Source organism: Pseudorca crassidens, chromosome 1, assembly GCF_039906515.1.
Source record: "Pseudorca crassidens isolate mPseCra1 chromosome 1, mPseCra1.hap1, whole genome shotgun sequence".
Classification (NCBI taxonomy): domain Eukaryota; kingdom Metazoa; phylum Chordata; class Mammalia; order Artiodactyla; family Delphinidae; genus Pseudorca; species Pseudorca crassidens.
The window spans coordinates 29,561,956-29,585,253 of NC_090296.1; the positions used below are offsets into that span (position 1 = coordinate 29,561,956).

A 23,298-nucleotide genomic window follows, 5' to 3' on the forward strand; every position below is an offset into this window, starting at 1 on the left:
GAGGAAGGTACATTTAAATCTGATTCAGAAATTGAAAGAATAATTAGGCCAGCATTTTGCTATTTAGGAGCAGGAAAAGGGGTGGAAATGAAAAAGAAATGCAAAAAACTAATGATGGATATATTTCTAGGAGCGCAAGAGTTTTTATAGCAACACCAAATTTCTCAAAAGTATCTACTGTGATTTGTACCCAAATGAGTAAAAATGCAATCATTTATTCTTGTGCATTGTGCCAATATGCGAAAGGAACTGCAGTCTTTCAATGGTCCTAATTTAGACTGCTTAGGAAGAGGAGAGGTTTAGAAAAAAAGACAAGTTTTTAAGTATCTGACACACAACTAGTAGGGCTATTTAAGAACTGCTGAGCATAAAAATCAAGTTGCGGGAGCCGAATTCTCTTGTCCAGAGCATCACAAGGGTAAAATATGGCCCATTTAGTCCAAACTTGCTGTTGGTTGCCTGGTCACTTCGCAGGAGCCAGCTAGGGGTGAGTCTGGAAGCTGGAGAACCCTCAACACGCCACTTCAATTTATTAACTGCAACCAAAGTGGACTGACCTCTGCAAAATAAACGGTTGTGCTTTGCCCTTTAGCATGGAGACTTCTGGAAAGAACGTCAAGGAAACTGGGCATCTTAGGACCTCAAGAAGGGGAAATTTTAATCTGTATACGGCTTTTCTCTCAAGGGGTTGTAAATGATTTTTAAACACAACCTCTGATGTTGCTGTTTTGTAAGTACTACCCTCTGGGTAAGCTAGCAATGATAAGCTTCTCCTTATAGGGAGGAAGTTGGAGAAAGGGACGAGTTTCCAGAGTCCACTGTACCACAAAGAGTTAACCCTTCCCCTCGAACGTGAGCGTCTGCCCCTTGCTTTCTACTGCGCAACCAAACTGTGCCCAAGCTAGAACCAACCATGGCCGTCACATACTTTGCCAATTGACTTAACAGACACTTTCGGCAGCCTATCAGAACTTTGAACTGCCCAACCATCAACCAATTACAACTAAAGCTTGGTCTAGGACGCTCCAGGTCCGGGAGGGGGGGTAATACCGGGTCAGGAAAAGGGGTGGGAAGGAAGCTTTGACGGACGGGTAAACTAAACCAATAAGAGCAGAGAGCTGCCGCCCCACTACCCAATGGAGAGATAGGAAGTGTGAAGCGGGGTGGGCCTGTTGTCATGGGGGAGGTGGTGGCGCTAGGTGGCTACTGGCGCCCGAGGTAGAGGCAGTGGCACCGGAGTTGGCCGCGGGCAGCGGCAGGTGAGTACTGGTAACGCGGACCTGAGGTCTGGGGGCAGTCGCGGGGCGGAAACTCCAGCTCGGCGCTCCTGAGGCGGAAGGCAGCGGAAGGGGGCCTGGACTGCGGGCCGGGTCGGGCCCCGGTCGGGGCCAGGGCGGGGGCGGCGGCGGCGGCGGCGAGTTCGCGCTGACTGGGCTGGTGGGAGAGCAGCCCGGCTCCTGGCGGCGGAGTTCGTGGTGGCAAGGTAGGCTGGGGCCAGACCCAAGCGGGTCAGGCCGGGAGGTCCCTTGGGACGCTTAGCTGCGCGGGTCTGGGGCACTGCCCGGCGTCCGGTGTGTGAGGGGGGTAGGTCCTTGGGGAGACGGGGGTGTCTGGGGTCCCAGAGAAAGGGGTGACCCGGGGTGACCGGTTACGACCTGGTCCGTGGGCCAGGTGACTCGGACAGGATAGCTTGGGTGCGAGGAGGAAGGGGAACCCGGGAAGCCCGGGAGCGGCCCGAGAGGAGAAAGCTGGGGGGCCGGGAGACTGGGAGTGGCCCGGGTCCGAGGGAGAAGGGAGGCCGAGGGCGGCCGGGGTCTCAGCGAGGGCGTCGAGGAAAGGCAGGGAAGGCACCTGAGGATCCTCCTGAGAAAGGCGGCCATCCGAGAGAGGAGCGCTCCTGGGGTTCTTGGGGAGCTTTGGAGTGTCGGACCCGTGGAGACCTTGAATAGCTTGGGGAGGAACGGGAGCGCCCTGCCCCCCACCGCTGGTCTGGGATGGGAAATTCAAGACTGGCCTGGGAACCCCTAGGTCTGAGGGTCCCCAGGAAACCAGGGTTTTGAAAAAAGTTTTGGAGGGGTAGCTCGGGTTTGAGACTGTGGTGAGGGGTTTGGCTGAGGAATGGCAGTTCTCTCAGTTGGGGATAAGTCAAGCAAAATGACACGGCGGTGGGCGGGAGAAGTTGTTTCCTTGTAGGAAGGGAGTGGGAGGTAGGGTGTAGTAGGAGGGAGCGAGAAAGTTGCTCGGGAAGAGACTAGAGGTCTTGTGGAAACTGGCCGGAACAGTAGATATGAGAAATTAACATGGGGCCCTTAATAGGTTCTAAGGACTTCAGAAATAGTAGAACCTTCAGCTTCATAATACTAAGATGCCATCTAGGACCAGAGAAAGGGTTCTAAAAGCAGAGTTGTGACTTACATTCCAATGCTTTAGAAAAGAAATTTGTTTTAGGACGCGAGCAGTAATGTTAGAAAATAAGGACATTGACAATATGGGGAATTTAAAAGGGGAAAAGGGGATAGCTGAACTAAAGGAGTGCGACCGGGAACTTAGAAAGAAGAGAGGCATGAAGAGAACAGGCTTAACTTTCGCCAAATTAGAAATAAATTTGAATTCTAGTTCTACCACTTAGCTTTGACAACTTAACCTCTCTCTGTTTGGAAGTTTCATCTGTGTAATAAGGATAACAATACTTCCTACTTCTTAGGGTTGCTTTTTCACATGAGTTAATATCTGTGGAACTTTTAGAATAGTGACTGGCACAAAGTAAGCACTGTACTGGATTATTAAATGTGTAGAGGATAAAGAAAGTCCTGAATTCTTTAATGCGTTGTTCTCAAACTTTAACTTAAACCAGAATCACCTGGACGGCTTGATAAAACGTAGACTGCTGGCTCCACCCAGAGTTTCTGATTCAGTAGGTCTGGGATGGGGCCTGAGAGTTTGCATTTATCTCAGGTGATGGCTTATGTTGGTCAGGGGAACCACTTGCTTTATTGAAAACAGTAATAATGTAGCAACCTTAAAATACTTGTCTACCCTGCTAGAGATAGGTAGAAGCAAATTGCAAAACAAAGATCCTAATAATGTATAAGGGATGCCGTATTTTAAGCCTGTGTTTTTCAAACTGTGGATCATGATTTATTAGTAATTTATAAAATCAATTTAGTGGGTTAAATTGATTAAAAATAAAATAGAATAGAACAGAATTGACTACCATTGCACGTGGCAAGGAAAAATATTGTTTTGGGAAATTTTGCTCATACGTGTGTGTACTAGGTCACAATGTAAAATGTATTTCTTGCATTAAAAAGAGTTTGTAAAACTGTTTTGAGCCATGCAGTGCAGCAAAAGCAGCCCTTCAGTAGGGACATCCAGCGACTGGGTTTATTGCTTATTTATTTTTCTTTTTGTGGTAATTTTATCAGGTGGTGATACATTCTATTAAATTTCTTCAGTTTCTGAATTGGTTTCTCCTGTGTTTGCCTTATCATACATTGTGTTGCGCTTCTTTTTAAATACTGAGAATCTTTAACAGGAGGACTAAAGGGAATTTGAGGTAGAGAGGTGAAATTGAGTGGTGTTTCTCAGATGTGGTCCACTTTTGTTTCACTCATGCCCTCTTGTTTACCTTTTCTTTTTTTACCAGTGTACTGTAAAGCACTGTCTGTATAAAACCTAAGTATACACAGACGTGTTGACAGTAAACAACCAACACAAATAGACTGGTTTGAGATCAGTTCCTGTATAGAAAGTAAGCAAAAACCAAATAAGACACATTTCAAAAGAGAAAAGCAAAAGGGTGTTTCCTTTTTAGAGAGTAAGGAATTCTGAAGTTTTCATGGCCTTAATACAAAATATATAATATAAAAGCATTTTTAAGGGAACCAGATATACTTGTGTATTTTAGATTTCTAGGTTTTTGAAGAGAGAAGACATAGTAATAATGCTCAGATGCACCTGGGATAGAGTTTTAACTACAAAGTAAATAGTTTATTAAGCAGGAGCTTTTGTTTTGATGGTTTTCTCCCTTGAGAATGATCTGGATCTGGCATAGAGTTGTAAATTTAACTTGTTTGAGGGACCCAAATGTAATCTATATACTTATTTTAAGCTATATTAAGAATATATATGTATGTTTTGTGCTGTTCTTCGTTTGATTTTTCTTCTGTAAGACTAGATGGTTTATATTTAGAAAGAGTTGATTCATGTTTGTTTTAATGGATGTAAGGACAGAGAAAACAGTATTGAAAACTGAAAGAGATTCTTATAGCTCTCTTTAAAATCTTTAATCTAGGGGATTTATAACCCTTTCATTAATGTTTTATGAAATTGTGAAGAAACTTTTGGAGTAGCTTTGCATCAGGATTTTTAGATTTTTTTCTCAAATAATTTTTAGTTCTATTTCATGTTTTTAGTATATTTTTACAAAATTTTAATTTTTGTTTGGAAGACTATGAAACATGTAATTATTTCATTTTTGAGTTGAAAAACATAAGCAGTCTTTTCATAAAACAAATTTACTAATTTTTTGTGACAGAGGTTCCAAGGATGAAAGCTTTTAAATTACTTGCTTTGAGTTAAATGTAGTATCCCTACCACCAAAATGGTTAAGTCATTGTACAATTGATGGGCACTTTTGTATAGATCATTCAGTTCTTTTTTTTTTTTTTTTTTTTGCGGTACGTGGGCCTCTCACTGTTGTGGCCTCTCCCGTTGCAGAGCACAGGCTCCAGACACGCAGGCTCAGCGGCCATGGCTCACAGGCCTAGCTGCTCCGCGGCATGTGGGATCTTCCTGGACCGGGGCACGAACCCGTGTCCCCTGTATCGGCAGGCGGACTCTCAACCACTGCGCCACCAGGGAAGCCTGATCATTCAGTTCTTTACTAACTGATGGAAGAATGTAAAATCTTAGTAATCGAGTGTGGGAAAAATATAAAATTCATTCCTCATAATTGTGGACATTAACTAGTTTGATTACTTGCTTTTTAATGAATGGACTTTATTCAGTTGACTTATTATTCACCCATAATTTAATCATACTTATCTAGGAATATCTCTGATTGCTCAACCGTTTTTACAGTGAGATTTGTTAATTTGTAGTTGAAAAAATGGTGGTTTTTAAATTCCAGAGAAACTGCTCCTGATGGTACAATTTAGTGAGGCTCATTTTCCAGTTTCAAAGATTATTCAGGTAAATGGTTTTTAAAAGTGGAAGTTCAATTAACACTAGTTCATTAAGTTTATTTTCTATTTCAATAAAGTTTTGTCTTTTACACATCGCTTCTGATCTGCTTTCTCTGCTTCTTTCTCTTCAACTACTCATACAATAAATCCTAATGGAAATGTGCTGCCTGAAAATCTAGTTCTGTGAAAGTACAGAACCCCAACATCTGGTTTTTAGTTTGCTGGGAGAATTCCTTTTATCAGAAAAGGTCCCGTGGTAAACTTATTACCTTAAAAAAAGTCTTTTAATAGAGTACTTGGAAAGCTACGTGTTTTTTTATTTTAAATAAATTTATTTATTTATTTTTGGCTGTGTTGGGTCTTCGTTTCTGTGCAAGGGCTTTCTCCAATTGCAGCGAGCGGGGGCCACTCTTCATCGTGGTGCACGGGCCTCTCACTGTCGCGGTCTCTTGTTGTGGAGCACAAGCTCCAGACCCGCAGGCTCAGTAGTTGTGGCTCACGGGCCCAGTTGGTCCGCGGCATGTGGGATCCTCCCAGACCAGGGCTCGAACCCGTGTCCCCTGCATTAGCAGGTGGATTCTCAACCACTGCGCCACCAGGGAAGCCCGGAAAGCTACGTTTTATTTTGGACTTGCCAAAATACATGTATTGTGTTTAATAAATTTTGATTTCTATGGAAAGGATCTTTAATTCTGCCAGTTTCTGAACTCTGATATATGTTTCCTTGGTGGGGCTAGGGAGAAAGGAAACAATTGTACTCCTTAAATTTTTTTGCTATATTATTTTTTATCTTGACATTATGATAAATCCTTTATTTGCAAAGAAATACAATTTTTTGGAAAGAAAGAAAAATTTATTTGCAAAGAAAATTTATATTCAGTAATATAATGTATTGGAAATCTCATTATTAAAGATGGAAATTCTATATAAGGCTTTAGGACGTTTGTTCAGATATGAGACACAGGTAATGATAAATAGGATGTCATTATCCTATTGCCATATATTTTTGAGAATATAAAATATGCACTTGTAAATCTTGGGGCAAAAGGATTGAGACTAAGGGAGAATGAGGAGAATACTGATATGTTTGAGGAGGAGTCGGAGGATCTGCAGGAAGTATGTCTAGAGGAGTGAGCCTTTCTTGGCAGTTTTCCTGGAGTGACATATGTAAAGGAGGATGATCCTATTTGCAACATTCTCGCACGGACATATTTTTCGCTGTGCTTGTTAGAACTCTTTCTTTGTTGTGTTCCTCTCAGGAAAGCGTGTCAGAATACAAATGAATACACTGAGAATTGCTAGTCCTAGGATGGGAGGCTTTGCAGGACCATGTGGATTTAGAAGGCTGGACACTTGTCTCTGCTTCTCCGGTTCTTGGGAATAGGTGCCCAACAATTGTAACTAGGCCAAGTCTTCCCAGTTGTCCTTTCTAATGGAGTCTGGGATTAGGCAGTAGGAAGAGACTCCCAGTCATCTTAAATGGATTAACCAAGGGGCTGCTTAATAATTAATGTTCAGTGACTTCCCTTTCCCTCTCTACCGAAACTGTTTCTCCCTACTTGCTTGCTGATACCTTACCTTCAGGATCAAAGTCTTGAGTTCTCTGATTAGATAGCAAAATATTAATTGTGGTAACTTGTTTATATTAAGGTGGATATAGTTAATTAGGAAAATGATTATTATCCAGTTTTTTTCCAGTTTAGTTGGGGAGGAAGAGGGATTTAAAGCCATAGAACACTGCTTGGCTCCTGAATAAAGGCAAAGTCAGGGAAGTCAGGAACACAGAAAAAAGCAAAATTTATATCTTTAAAATTGACTTCTTTTGGCCTTAGAAAAGTAAAAGTGATGCTTTTGTCCTGGTCAGCTGTGCACAAGTACTCCATGGGTACCTTTCAATTGTGTCATGTGGTACTGCTTTGCATAATTTATAAGGGTTTATTTACCTAGTTATTTTTAATATAGCTGACTTTGTTATCAGGAATTTTAGCTCCCAGGATTATTTCATCACGATAAACTTTTTTTTCAACCTAGAATCTCATGGAGTCATAGAATAGCCTGATGATCACAGAAGTATATTTGTAATAGCATATTATGATATTGAAAAAAGCATCATTTGTGTTCTGAGTAAGAATGATAGAATGGAAGAAAAATCCAAGTTTTATCATTGTATGACCATGTTTTTGAATCCTGGATCTGTCATTTACTAATTGACTAATTGGGCAGTTTATTAAATCTCTTGTAGCCTCAGTTTTGTCATCTATAAAATAGAGCTTATCCTCCTTAACTAAGCTGAGAATTAAATGAAAAGCATTTTATGTAGTACCTTGCTTATAGTGGGCACTCAACACATGATGATGTTAATTTTTTTTATTAGTAATTATAACAATATTAGACTTCTCTTTCTAGGAAGGGCTAATATCCCAGATACTGTGATTATAAGCAATGTGGCAGTTAGAAAAACTGGAATTGACTTTATTTATTTATTTTTAAATTAATTAATTTATTTTTGGCTGCATTGGGTCTTCATTTAAAAACGGGGTCATCTTTTATTATTGAGTTATGAGTTGTGAAAAACCTTTATATGTTCTGGATACAAGTCCCTTGTCAGATGTATGATTTGCAAATATTTTCTCCCAATATGTGGCTTGTATTTCCACTTTCTTCCTTTCTTTTTTAAAATTAATTAATTAATTTATCTTTGGCTGCGTTGGGTCTTCGTTGCTGCATGCAGACTTTCTCTAGTTGCGGCGAGCTGGGGCTACTCTCTGTTGCTGTGCGCGGGCTTCTCATTACGGTGGCTTCTCTTGTTGTGGAGCACGGGCTCTAGGTGTGCGGGCTTCAGTAGTTGTGGCACGTGGCTTGCAGGCTCAGTAGTTGTGGCGCACGGGCTTAGTTGCTCCGCGGCACGTGGGATCTTCCTGGACCAGGGTTCGAACCTGTGTTCCCTGCACTGGCAGGCGGATTCTTAACCACTGCGCCATCAGGGAAGCCCCTATTTTCACATTCTTGATGCACGAAACTTTTTTTGAAGCATAAAACTTTTTCACTTTGATATAGCGCTATGTTTGTGCTTTTGGTATAATATCTAAGAAACAATCGCCTAATCCAGGGTCATGAATATTTATGCCTATGTTTTCTTCTAAGAGTTTATACAAATTTTAGTTCTTATGTTTAGTTCTTTGATCTATTTTGGGTTAATTTTTGTGTATGGTATGGAGAAGGGGCCCAACGTAATTCTTTTACATATGGTTATCCAGTTGTCTCAGCACCATTTGTTGAGACCATTACTTTTTGTTTATTGGCTTGTTAGAAAAGTTTAATAAAATTTTCTGCTTTGTTACTGATTCTTTGAAGTAGCATTTTGTTGGCCTTTTGGTCTAGTGTGGCAGTTGGGGTCATGGTGCTGAGGGAAACAGTTTAGAGTTGCAAGAATGGGTTATAAATGAACCTGCTGATTTAAATATATGGTTGTCTAATTTCATCATTACATTACTTTATACTTGAATACTATATGAAGTTCAGCTGCCATTTTTCTGCCTACTGGGCGACCATGTCCCATAGTTCTGCAGAAGCTTCAGTGCTGGACCATTTAATGGAAATCAGGGTCAGATTTTTAAACATGTGGCTTAAAAGAAGAAAAGCTTCTATTATGGCCCCTTTTCCTACCCCTCCCCCCTTTTCCTTCTTTAACTCACCTATCCTATTACCTTTTTATCTTAAGAAGACTCTTCTTTTGGACTATTAACAGATAGTCTTTTTCTGAAGGAAGATCAAATACTAAGGCTTTTTTATTTTAAGTTGGAGATTGAAGGAAATGTTTTATAGTGACGATTGAAAACATTATAGAGAAATTATAAGTATTTTTGTTAACCTTGGTAAATTTAAAATCCAGAATTAATATCAATAATATCAAAGTTTCCTTTTCCTTGTAATCCTAGTTGAAGGTTAGAAATAGCATGGTATTTTCCTTTCATTTAAAAAAAAATAAAAATACAGTTATTTTACAACTTGTGAGATTACTTAGCATTTTGAAAGAAACATTATTTATAGAACATTTAACTCTAAATTGGGCTTTTAACTTTTTTCCTATTTTAAGAGGCATTAATTATTCTCTTTTGGAGGTCTTACAAGCAAAGGCAAAAGTATACATCTTTTACGGAGTATTTGAATTTTTTGTGTCTCATCTCTGTAGAGTTCTGCTTCTTTAGACTATGAGGCCAGTACTTTGCCAAGAAAGAGCTAATTTCCTGGGAAATCAGATTGCTGGCTTGACTTCTTGCTGTGCCTTTCCCTTCTTCTTTTGTTGCTTTGTAAAAGAGCTGAGCTCAGTCCTGTGGAAAATCACTAAATTATCTAATTATTTTCCCCAGTTCAAATTAAATATGATTGATATATATTTGCACTGCATTGAATTCTGTGAGTTTTTCTTGTTATAGATTTGTTAGCATACCCTGAAGGACTTTGACTTCATTTGCTGAGTTGGCTGTTCGTATCTGAAATAATATAATACTAATGGTGTGTTTCTTTAATGAATGTTCTTACTCTTTTGGTCTTTTTTTCCCCCTCCAGTAGACCTAGTTAGTGAGGGGTATAACTTGTGTTCTTACAATAAAATTCAGACACTTTTATTAACATACATTTTATTAACATACATTTTAGTATCATTACAATTATTTGAAAACAGTTTAAAAGAGCTGAAGAATGTTCCAATAATGGATACATCATTTATACAACCAGTGTCCATAGTGTTCACATTTAGATTGCTAATTTCCAGTTACTATAAACAAAACTTTAGTGAATATGCGAAACCCAAATCTTTGTCCACATTTCTGTGTTCTTTAAAAAATAAATTTATTTATTTATGGCTGCGTTGGGTCTTCGTTGCTGCCCGCGGGCTTTCTCTAGTTGCGGAGAGCGGGGGCTTTTCTTCGCTGCGGTGCACTGGCTTTTCTTTGTTGTGGAGCACGGGCTCTAGGCGCACGCTTCAGTAGTTATGGCTCTTGGGCTCTAGAGCGCAGGCTCAGTAGTTGTGGCTCACAGGCTTAGTTGCTCTGCGGCATGTGGGATCTTCCCAGGCCAGGGCTCGAACCCGTGTACCCTGCATTGTCAGGTGGCTTCTTAACCACTGCGCCACCAGGGAAGTCCCACATTTCTGTATTTTTAAGATAGATTCCTGTAAATGGAACTATCAAGTCAAGGTATACATTTCTTAGGGCTTTGAAGAGAGCAAAACATTGCACAGTTGCTCTCCAGAAAGGTTGTAGGACCAATTTACATTCCCATTAGCGATACATAAGATTGAGATATATACCTTTTAAAGTATTTTAAATATTTAAAATGTTAACATAAAGAGAAAATAGTAACTGATTTCTTAAATTTGAATTTATTCGATCACTAGCCAAATATTTGAAATGTGATCTTTAACCTTTAAGTATTTCCTTTAAGTTAAGTTACTGTTGTTTTTGAATTTCATATATTTGCAGTAATACCATATGTACTCTTGGGACTTCCCTCGTGGTCCAGTGGTTGAGACTCTGCACTCTCAATGCAGGGGGCATGGTTCGAGGATCAGGGAACTAAGATCCTGCATGCCGCGTGGTGCGGCCAAAAAAACCCCCCAAAACCAAAAAACAAACCAAAACCCCATATGTACTCTTTTTATCTGACTTCTTTTGTTTAACATGTTTTTGAGATTCATTTTGTTTTGTACACTTTTATTACTAAGGAAACCATAACCAATAGAAAATTACAGCAATGGTATGGCCTTTAAAATAAAATGCCATTAAAGCATTCTCTAAACCACAGTTTGTTAACTATTTAATTTACCTCAAGTCAAAGTTGTATCTCCCTAAGACACCATTTCCATCACAGTAGCCATTTTAAGCCAGTCTTATTTCTACACGTGGGTAATTTCTGGAGAGAGCACTCTACTCAGGATGAACATGCACCAGGAATGCATAAGAAAAATATGTATGTGCAAATACATTTAAGAGTTTCTGTGGGAGAATCATTTAATAAAACCCTGGGATTTATTTGCCTCTTAAAAGCACCAATTAAAACATTTCTCAAAAGTTTATATTGTGGCAAGAAAACTCAAGTTAGTTACTAAACAAACAAAAAATAAGGTTATTTTCAGAATAAAAATTATCTTCAACTAGGGATTGTTTAAAATGCATTTTAAAATGAGAGAGAATTTGAAGAGAATAAAAATAAGACTTCTTCACTGAATAGTAAATTCAAAACATTTTTGTAAACACCAGATAACTTCCTAGGTGGCATAGTATTCCATTTTATAAATATAATACACTTTGTTTTTCCATTCTCCTGTTGATAGACATTTGCATTATTTCTGTTTTTTTTGTTTTTGTTTTTTTTTGCCTGTTATGAATAAGACTGCTGTAAGCATTCTTGTACAAGTCTTTTAAACATATGTTTCATTTCTCTTGGTCGAATACCTAGGAGTGGAATTGTTGGGTCACAGGGCAGATATATGTTTAACTTTATAAGCAATTGCTGAATGGTTCTCCAGTTGCTCCATGTCTTTGCCACCACTTGGGTTGTTCGTCTTTTTGACTTTTAGCCATTCTAATGGGTGTAAAGTGATATCTTAGAATGGTTTTAATTTGCAATTTCCAGGTGACTAAAGATGTTGAGCACTTACTGATTTTTTTTTTTTTTTTGGTTAAAATCTTTTACAAAGGCAAATTTGCAGATTGATAGTAAATACTTTAACAGAAAGTTCAGTGTGTTTTATTACTATATGATGGATCTAGACTTATCTGATTTGTAAGATCAGAGATTAATTTGTAATTAAAAGTAAAATGAAAAATATTTCAAGTATAAGATTTTTCAGAAGTTCCATATCATAGTGATAATTCATAGTGGTTTCTTGGAGTTAAGTAAACATTTGCTGTTGATTAATATTTGTGAGAACTTTGATAAGTAAATGATTCAAAAGGAAGACTTCAGACTGTGTGTTGTAGAGCTGCTTTTTGAATTTTTGCAATTGAATCATTGATTCAGGAACATTAATATTGCATGATCTGGCTCAAAAACTATTCTGTATTTGAGCCACACGTGAGAACTGATAGTCTAGTAAGGGTATCAGGTAATAATAATAATACTACCAACAGCTAACACTGTATTCCAGGCTTTGCTCGAAGTGCTTTACATGCACTAATTTAATCCTACAATAATCCCTACGAGAGTAGGTACTGTTATTATCCTTACTTTCCAGTTGAGGAATCTGAAGCACAGAGGTTAAGCAGTTTGCCCCAAATCATAGAGCGAGTGATGGACTCATATTCTTACCCCTCAGTGCTAAAGTAATTGAATCAAATGCAGTCAAATTTGCATTCTTTATAGAATGTGTGGTAGTGGTGGTCAGAGTTTAAACTGGGATTTCTAAGTTTGAACATAGGCTGTCTACCAGTCTCTCTCCCTTCACTATCAATACTCCTGTCATGTATCCCGGGGGGTGATTTATGGAAGGAAAGTTTTATCTGAATTAACAGATGATGGAAACCCTAGTAACCTGAGATTGAGTGCTTTCCTAGAGAAGATGTCATTTCTCTCTATACCTTAATTGACTCTTGGAATTGGAGCATTTATTTTTGGACAGTCTTTAGTAGTGTTTGTTTAACTGGTCTTTGTGAAAATCTCTAAGTGTAAATGTTTAACATCCTCTGGAAACAAACTGAGTGAGATACGAGGTTGATGGAACTTGTGCCTGAAAAATGTTGGGCCTAATAACAGCACTATCTAAAATACTTAATGTTCATAGATATTTATGATGGGGAATCACAGTTCTTGACATTCTTTTCTTTCTTTCTGAGACCCCTGCATACTGACCCATGGAACACTTCTTTGTCATTAGTTTGGGTTTAGATAAGATTAATCTTTGAGGGGAGGACTATATTTTTTGGCTAATTTCCTTGAAAGAAGATTTGGAGATGGAAGAAAATGAAAGAAGTATCGGCTTTTTCTTTCACCATACCTTTTGTGGCTTCCTCCACTTCTGATTTGTGTCTGTTGATATGTTGATATCATGGGTAACTTGAAGTTGGGGTAGGTGGAAGTATTTTGTGTGTATTAAATGAGGGAATGCCAATTCCCGAATGAATAAATCATGAGATACGAGTTTAATTCCTGTGCTGCCACACTCTGTGATTTGGCTAAATGTTTTAACTTCTCTGGGTCTTTGTTTCTTCTTTAATAAAGTGAAGTCATTGGACTAGATCTTTAAAGTTTTTTTGATGCTGAAATATTTAAATTATTCTAAAAATTACAGTGAATAATACAATGAATATAATTCAGTTTTTCCATATAGAAAATAAGTAGTACTAACACCCCATTTATTGAGTATCATCCATTCCTCACTGATCTATAGTGAGGATCTGGTTTTTTTTTTTTTTTGGCCACACCACGTGGCTTGTGGGATCTTAGTTCCCCAACCAGGGATTGAACCCTGGCCCTCGGCAGTGAAAGCACCGAGTCCTAGCTACTGGACCGCCAGGGAATGCCCTACAGTGAGAATCTTAAGTCATATGTCATGTTCTGTATACGCATGGGCCTGTTTTTTATGCTCTCTCTATTTGCCTATCCATGAGGCAGTACTACACTGTCTTTATTTACTGTAGCTTTGTAATAAATTTAGATGTCTGGTATGGTGAGGCCCCATCCCCCCACTTCATTATTCTTTAAAATTATCTTGATTTTTCTTCTCTCTGTTAGCCTATAAAATTCTGTGATTTTGTGTGTAGTACTGTAATACTGCTTGGTAATCAATACTTACTTATTGAATGAGTATAATGAACAACAGCTAGTTATGTTCTGTAAAGCTTATGGACAACAATGTGTCACAAGTTAATATCAGTAAAAATATGACTCTTGACTTTTGAGAATACCACTAAAATACTTGGCTTTTCCTTGTGGAAATGTTTAATTAAATTACTTTGAAATTTAGACTGGGTGTAATATTAAATATCTTGAATGCTCCCCCCACTCCCTGCCCCATTCCATACTCCCTTTGGTTACAGTTTTGGAAAGAGTAAGCAGGATTTTTGAAAAATTGTAGTTTAGACAAATAGTTTAAAACCACTTTAAAAGTCATGATAAATTTCACATGAAATTGATGAAACATGCTTTATGAGTATCTTTTACTTTAAAACTAGTTGTCTGTATAAGCTCCATCATTTGGAATTTAGACCTGGAAAGGACATTCGTTTTCATTTACTTGAAAATACTCCATATTTTCATTTTATAGTGGATAAAGTTGAGTTCTATATCACACTCACTGAAAATTTTGTTTCCTGTTTCCTAACTACCATTATCAAACATTGCAGTAGAACTCTGTAGTTCCTCATGTTCTAGCTGCATTGATCTTTTTAACCTCCTCTCCTTATATACCCTTTACTTTCTCCCTTTTTGTCTTTTCATTAAGGTTGTTTGCTCTGCTTTGAATGCTTTTCCTTTGTTGTCCTTCCAAGCCATAATAGAACCATCTCCTCACATGAGGGCTTTCTTATCACTTTCTCTACATTTTTTCTTTCTCTTTTGATTCTTTAGCACTTTATACCAATGTTATATGGCATATTGTCTGCTTTGCATTATAGTTAAGTTTACATTTTCCCCCCTAACTAGATTATGTACATACTGGGAACAGGATCCGTGTTACTTTGACTTATTCTTTGTAACTCCCACAGTTGCCTATCATAGTTTCTTGCATGTAGCTTCCATTTTCTTAATGAAAGTGTCAAATTAAAAGAGTTGGGAGGGGGACTTCCCCAGTGGCGCAGTGGTTAAGAATCCGCCTGCCAATGCAGGGGGCATGGGTTTGAGCCCTGGTCCAGGAAGACCCCACATGCCGTGGAGCAACTAAGCTTACGTGCCACAACTACTGAGCCCGCTTGCCACAACTACTGAAGCCCGTGCGCCTAGAGCCCGTGCTCGGCAACAAGAGAAGCCACCGCAATGAGAAGCCCGTGCACCGCAATGAAGAGTAACCCCCGCTTGCCACAAGTAGAGAAAGCCTACACGCAGCAACGAAGACCCAATACAGCCAAAAATAAATAAAATAAATAAATTAAAAAAAAAAGAGTTGGGAGGAAATGGAGAGGAGGGGAGAGATGTTTAAGAACTGAGGAAAAAGTATAAAGCAGCAACTATGGGGAACTTTTAGAGCGATATTGAAACTGGGCGGGACCCTATGGGGCCCTCCCAGGCACAGAGGCCTTTCCCTGTCCCTGTTTCTTGTTTGCAGAAAAAAGGCTTTCAGTCTGCTAGACCTTCCCTGAGTTCCAAAGGGCAGATTCAAACAGTTGCTAATTGGGGGAGTGTAGGAATGCAGAAAGAAGCCCCAGTGCAATGATGGGCAGAGTCCTGGTTCTTCCTCAGAGGATGTGCATAGCAATTTGATACATACATACCTCTGAGTTCTATAGGAACTAAGGCCCCCCACCCAGGTGGAGTGTGGTAACTTCAGGCTAAGCATAAGCACGTGGACCCCAGACTGGTTGGAACCAGAGGCTGATGATTGAGATTCCTAGAACAACACCTGTTACCTCATCACCACCCACTCAGAGGAAGGTCACACACCCTGCAGCCCTCCCTGCAATTTTGCCTGTAAAACTTCTTCCCTGAAAACCATCAGGGAGTTAGGGCCTTTTGAGCATGAGCTGCCCCATCCTCCTTGCTTGGTCCTTGCAATAAATTTTTCTTCACTCCAAACTCCGATGTTTTGGTTTGTTTGGCCTCACTGTTTGTCAGGTGCACGAACTTGGTTGAAGTTGTTAAGTGTGAATTTATGACAATAACCATTCTGCCTGGATATGTTATCTTCTTCAAGATTCCACTGCTCTGTTGCAGTCTTGGAGAAGGTTAGCTGGAATTTTGCTAGGAGAGTGTGAAGGAGAGAGACATGGGAAACATTGAATTGAGTTCAAGGAGTGATTATATTGTTGGACTGTGAAATCTTAGTTGGATAAAAAAGAGAGGGACTTCCCTGGTGGTCCAGTGGTTAAGACTCTGTGTTTCCACTGCAGGGGGCACGGATTCGATTCCTGGTCAGGGAACTACGATCCTGCATGCCATTTGGCGAGGCCCCCCCCCCCCAAAAAAAGGAGTGAAACCAGGAGATTGATAAGGACCAAGTGGAGACTTTCATAAATAGGTCCTCTCATTAAGCACTAAGAATTATTTCTTCTTTTTTTCCCCTTTTTGGCTGCTTTGGCTCTTTGTTGCTGTGCATGGGCTTTCTCTAGTTGCGGTGAGCGGGAATTACTCTTCATTGTGGTGCGTGGGCTTCTCATTGCGGTGGCTTCTCTTTGTTGCGGAGCACGGGCTCTAGGCACTCGGGCTTCACTAGTTGCAGCACGTGCCTTAGAATGCATGGGCTTCAGTAGCTGCGGTGCATGGGCTCAGTAGTTCTGGTGCACGGGCCTAGTTGCTCCATGGCATGTGGATCTTCCCAGACCAGGGATCAAACCCATGTCCCTTGTGTTGGCAAGCGGATTCTTAACTACTGCACCACCAGGGAAGTCCTAAGAACTAAGAATTGTTTCTGACGGCCAGTTGAACAAGTGAGTTGGAAAGATCAAATCTTTTTTATTATGTCTTTCTCATTTATGTTCCAAATGACCAGAATTTGTGAAGACTTAACCACTTGGAACCTTCCATTCTAAATAGACAGTTTAAACCCACATTCTAGCTAGACTGAAGTGGGTGCGCACACGGACAGAGTTAGTGACCTATAGAGCTTTTTTTTAAAAAAAATATTTATTTATTTATGTAGCTGTGCCGGGTCTTAGATCTTGGGATCTTCGTTGTGGCATGGGGGATCTTTAGTTGTGGCATGCAGGATCTTTAGTCGCGGCATGTGGGATCTAGTTCCCTGACCAGGGATCAAACCTGGACCCCTGCATTGGGAGTGCGGAGTCGTAGCCACTGGACCACCAGGGAAGTCCCTATAGAGCTTACGACTGTGATTTCAAACATGACATTTTTTTTTTTAACATCTTTATTGGAGTGTAATTGCTTTACAATCGTGTGTTAGTTTCTGCTTTATAATAAAGTGAATCAGTTATACATATACATATGTTACCATATCTCTTCCCTCTTGCGTCTCCCTCCCTCCCTCTCACCCTCCCTATCCCACCCCACTAGGTGGTCACAAAGCAGCAAGCTGATCTCCCTGTGCTATGCGGCTGCTTCCCACTAGCTATCTATTTTACGTTTGGTAGTGTATATATGTCCATGCCACTCTCTCACTTTGTCACAGCTTACCATTCCCCCTCCCGATATCCTCAAGTCCATTCTCTAGTAGGTCTGTGTCTTTATTCCCGTCTTGCCCCTAGGTTCTTCATGACCTTTTTTTTTTCTTAGATTCCATATATATGTGTTAGCATACAGTATTTGTTTTTCTCTTTCTGACTTACTTCACTCTGTATGACAGACTCTAGGTCCATCCACCTCACTACAAATAACTCAATTTCGTTTCTTTTCATGGCTGAGTAATATTCCATTGTATATATGTGCCACATCTTCTTTATCCATTCATCTGTCGATGGACACTTAGGTTGCTTCCATGTCCTGGCTATTGTAAATAGAGCTGCAATGAACATTTTGGTATATGACTCTTTTTGAATTACGGTTTTCTCAGGGTATATGCCCAGTAGTGGGATTGCTGGGTCATATGGTAGTTCTATTTTTAGTTTTTTAAGGAACGTCCATACTGTTCTCCATAGTGGCTGTATCAATTTACATTCCCACCAACAGTGCAAGAGGGTTCCCTTTTCTCCACACCCTCTCCAGCATTTATTGTTTCTAGATTTTTTGATGATGGCCATTCTGACGGGTGTGAGATGATATCTCATTGTAGTTTTGATTTGCATTTCTCTAATGATGAATGATGTTGAGCATTCTTTCATGTTTGTTGGCAATCTGTATATCTTCTTTGGAGAAATGTCTATTTAGGTCTTCTGCCGGTTTTTGGATTGGGTTGTTTGCTTTTTGATATTGAGCTGCGTGAGCTGCTTGTAAATTATGGAGATAATTCCTTTTTCAGTTGCTTCATTTGCACATATTTTCTCCCGTTCTGAGGGTTGTCTTTTCGTCTTGTTTATGGTTTCCTTTGCTATGCAAAAGCTTTTAAGTTTCATTAGGTCCCATTTGTTTATTTTTGTTTTTATTTCCATTTCTCTAGGAGGTGGGTCCAAAAGGACCTTGCTGTGATTTATGTCATAGAGTGTTCTGCCTATGTTTTCCTCTAAGAGTTTGATAGTGTCTGGCCTTACATTTAGGTCTTTAATCCATTTTGAGTTTACTTTTGTGTAAAACATGACATATTTTAAAGTCTTAAAAAAATCTTTTTTGTCTATTTGATAAATACAGATATTTATCAATATGAATATTTATTATTTAGCAAATCAACTTCCTTTGTTAACTCCTACTTCCTATAAATAGGACATAGGAAAATAATTTCCTCTGATAAATAAATAATTTCCTCTGGATCTATTTAGGATCTTTCTATGAAGTTTGTGACATAAGATCTAAACTTACTTTTCCTTAAAACCATTAAACAACTTATTCATTTTTGGTATAGTCTTTTTAAAAAACAGGTTGGCAGGTTCTTATATATAGTTAAACATACAGTTAACATAATAATCCAGTAGTTCTACTCCTAGGTATTTACTCAAGTGAAATGAAAACGTGTAGTCACACACAAATCTATATGCTAATGCCCCAAACTGGAAACAAACCCAGATGAACCTCAGCTGGTGAATTGATAAACTTTGGTACATTCATAAAAATGGAGTACTATTTGGCAGTGCATGCAACAACATGGATGGGTATCAAATGCATTATGCTAAGTGAAAGAAGCCAGACTCAAAAGACCACATACTGTATGGTTCCATTTTAATGGTACTTTAGAATAAACATAACTAAAGGGACAGAAAACTGACTAGTGGTTGCCAAGGTGTGGGGGGATGGTTTAACTACACAGGGTAGGAGGGAGTTTTTTGTGGTGTTCTATATTGTCTGTTAACTGTTCTATATCTTGACAGTGGTGGTGTTTACATGACTATGTGTTTTTCAAACTCAGAAGTGTACACTTAAAAGTGAACTTTAGTGTATATAAATTATACCTCAGTTAAAGTTCTAGCATGTAATATGTTACCATATTAAAAAGTATTTTGGAAAACTGTCTCAAGAAAATGTTGTTTTGTTTATTTTTAGATTTTGCATATGTCACTTTTTGGGAGGAGAGAGCGGTGGACAGGCATTATTGGCATTTATAAAATTCTTTGAAGCTGTAGAAAACGCATACATGATGAATTTGTCTGCATTTAGCAAACATTCTTACCATAAGTTTAAAAGAATGTTACAGTGTTACAATTAGTAAAGCCCTAGAGACTTATAGTGTTTGTTTTACAGGTAAAGATGAAGCCTAGTTTAGGTTAGCTAAAGTCACATAGCTAGTTAGTGGCAGAAGTAGGTCTAGAATTTAAATGGTGGGTTACTAATTTGATGCTTGTTTTACCAAAACACTTTTTATTCGAGTTATTCTTTTTAGAGACTATTTTAAATGGCCGTTCAGAACCTTTCAATGGTGTCATCTTTAAGCTGGAAACCACAACCTTCTTAGTGGTAGGAAAGTCCTGTGTCTGGTTGATAATAGGAAGGCTGAATTTGAGAGATGCTACATCACTTAAAGTTTGTGTAGGCATAGTCAACACATTTAGTTATAAAGACAGTTTGCTTTAACCGTGGGAAACTGGATGCTAGATTTTGGAGTTGTCAAAGGCTATCATTTAGAAATAGGTTTTTGACACTTCATTGCATTTAAAAAAGTAATCTTTTCAGATTATCGTGATTATTGGTTTGTTGGGAAGGTAGAAAAGGTTTAAGAGTGTTAGGTTTTTCCTGGTTACCTTAAGTAATGAGGATTTATCTTATAAATACTGAGATGTAAGAGAAAGCCCTGGAAACGGTCTTAATAGTTACACTTTCAGGAAATAGATAATGGAATGTCATTCAGACTATAACAGCAGCTTTAGTTGTCTTTTTTAAAAAAAAATATTTATTTATTTATTTGGCTGTGCCGGGTCTTAGTTGCAGCACATGGGATCTTCGTTGTGGTGTGCGGGATCTTTAGTTGCGGCGTGCAGGATCTTTTAGTTGTGGCATGTGGGATCTTTTAGTTGTGGCACGTGGGATCTTTTAGTTGTAGCATGCAGGCTCTTAGTTGTGGCATGCGGGATCTAGTTCCCTGACCAGGGATCGAACACAGGTCCCCTGCATTGGGAGCACAGAGTCTTAACCGCTGGACCACCAGGGAAGTCCCTTTAGTTGTCTTCTATTCTTGAGTCTCAGCTAACTTTCCTTGTCCCTCTTGTGTTCACCTCCCTCCTTGTATAGTAGTTTCACACTTGCCTTTGGACCCCAGTTCTAGAACCAGGCTTAGAGTTCCTGCCCCTCAGAGATATTGGTGATACTGTGGATATTGCAGACCCAGTCACAGACCTAGCAGGTGGCCTGGTTTCTTTCTTGGTTTTGAAGCTGTGTCTGTATCCTGCAACCTTCCTGGGGGTTATTTCCTGTAAGCCATGACCTCAGGCAGAGTTGGCAGTTGTTTTCTTTATAAGAGAGCCCTACCCAGCCCTAGCTCTGGCCTAGCTATGATAAGCCCTCTGTCTCATGTGGAGCACTTTTAGTCCCTGTTCCCCAGGGAAGCCAAAGTCCCAGCTGCCACCGCCTGTTTCTAGACCAGGAACCCAGTGGGCCTCTGGTTTCAGCACCACATCATTTTGCATCTCTGTTCCTTATCACTGCCTGAGAGATATTTATATTGTTTTTTGAGCCAGCTATGCCTTGTTTGTTTATTCTTTTAATTAATTAATTTTTAACAAATTTATTTTTTTTATTTTTGGCTGTGTTGGGTCCTTGTTGCTGTGTGCAGGCTTTCTCTAGTTGTGGTGAGCGGGGGTTACTCTTCACTGTGGTGCGTGGGCTTCTCATTGTGGTGGTTCTCTTGTTGCAGAGCATGGGCTCTAGGCGCGCGGGCTTCTGTAGTTGTGACACACAGGCTTTAGCAGTTGTGGCGCACAGGCTCTAGTGTGCAGGCTCAGTAGCTGTGGCACATGGGCTTAGTTGCTCCGAGGCATGTGGGATCTTCCCAGACCAGGGTTCGAACCTGTGTCCCCTGCATTGGCAGGCGGATTCTTAACCACTGCGCCGAGTCCTGCATTGTTTGTTTATGTATTTGATACGTTTATATATTGATTGTTATTTGGGTGAATTTACTGTACCACCTTGAGAAACCTTTTACACACTTGTATATAAATTCTTAGAACAATACCTAGCATAAAGTCAGTTCTCTATATATTGGAGCTGTTGTATGTTCAGGTGAGTCCTAGAATTCCTTGTTGATTTCTGTGTTTAGACAGTGTGTGTGTGTGTGTGTGTATATATACACACACACACACACACATATATATAGTGTGTGTATATATATAGTGTGCATTATATATATGTAGTGACCCCAAAACACTTGTCAGTCATTATTTGAAATTTCTGCAAATGTGCCTGGGGATTATGGCATGTTTTGAGGCTTTTTGGTGGGACATTTAAATTGAATTTTAATCTGTGTTTTGGCAAGCTTGAATTGGAAATTTTTCAGGAGGAATTACAAATTTTTTTTCAATGTAATAAAGTGCTGAAGTGCTTTATTCTTTGTGTTTGTGGTAGTCCAGTAATTGATATTCTTTTAAGCTCTATTGCATGTACTTTCCATTAGCTACTAGTCAAAAAGTCAGTGCAGTATGTGAGAAGATCATAGAGATTATGGAAGTTATAACGGAGTGAATTTTAAGTCAGGAAAGGGAATGTTAAAAGTGTGCATGAGAGAGGAAAAAGGGTGGTTTGAGGGAGAGGTTTTGGCTTTGACAAGCATAGTTACGCTGAGGTAAGGATCCTCTTTGGGAAAGAGGAACAAAAAGGAGGGATAAAATATTATGACAGATTTCCATTTTGTGTGTTTAGGTATAACTAATATGCTTGAATATTGTAACCCCTAAAGCCTTCATTCTAGTCTGTTAAAACTTTACCCATGAATTCAGAAGCATAAATTAAAAATTTTTTTCTTTTAAAAGAGAAATGTCAGTTAAATTATTCTTTCTTCTTGGATTTTGGGTTTGAATTAGTGGAAGGGTGAGTCTGATAGATCATCAGCTACTACTGTTTTTAAGGTTATGCCGAATCGATTATTCTGCCCTTTAGAGATGTGTCTAAGATGGTGCTTGCTGATAAATGATCTTACTTCCTTATTTCTTCAGCTGAAATAATAAGACACACTACTTCCTTTTTCCTCTTGCATCAAGCCCTGATGCAAGGGCTTTTATTTTTGTCTTATGTTGTAAACTATTGTGCACATATAGGTATTTGGAACCAAGAAAGTGGTTCAAAGAAAGAAGCATGGCACAATACCATTTAGAGTCTTAATCTACTGGTCATGAATGAAAACTAATTCAATATGTCATCCCATCATGTAGTCATTCTCAGGTGAACTTTAGATATGTGTTTCACAGAGGACTGATCCAGCTGGTGACTACGTTAGTGGTATTTTGCTTAAGTTGAGATTTTTAAAGAGTTCTTAATGGTTATGCATTTCTCCCCAAACTGAAAGTTTTTAAAAAAGACTTCATTAACTCTTTTTTTTTTTTTAACATCTTTATTGGAATATAATTGCTTTACAATGGTATGTTAGTTTCAGCTTCACAACAAAATAAATCAGTTATATATACATACATATATTCCCATATCTCTTCCCGCTTGCGTCTCCCTCCCTCCCACCCTCCCTATCCCACCCCTCCAGGCGGTCACAAAGCACCGAGCTGATCTCCCTGTGTTATGCGGCTGCTTCCCACTAGCTATCTACCTTATATTTGGTAGTGTATATATGTCCATGCCTCTTTATCGCTTTGTCACCGTTTACCCTTCCCCCTCCCCATAGCCTCAAGTCCATTCTCTAGTAAGTCTGTGTCTTTATCCCTGTTTCACCCCTAGGTTTTTCATGACATTTTTTTTTTCTTAAATTCCATATATATGTGTTAGC

At 39.2% G+C, this 23,298-nt stretch overlaps 1 protein-coding gene across 10 annotated transcripts in view; it reads left to right on the top strand.

The window, feature by feature from the left end:
• The first annotated feature begins 1,105 nt into the window (after nucleotides 1-1,105).
• The window catches only part of NUMB (NUMB endocytic adaptor protein), a 187,474-nt gene continuing 165,281 nt past the window's right edge, over nucleotides 1,106-23,298 (top strand). For 9 of the 10 annotated variants that reach the window (XM_067731248.1, XM_067731230.1, XM_067731291.1 and 6 more), the window contains exon 1: nucleotides 1,106-1,259. The gene's annotated coding sequence lies outside the window, so the exon portion shown is untranslated. Of the gene's footprint in view, nucleotides 1,260-1,356; nucleotides 1,484-23,298 lie in introns of those variants that run through there. The other variant, XM_067731257.1, reaches the window with a different exon arrangement.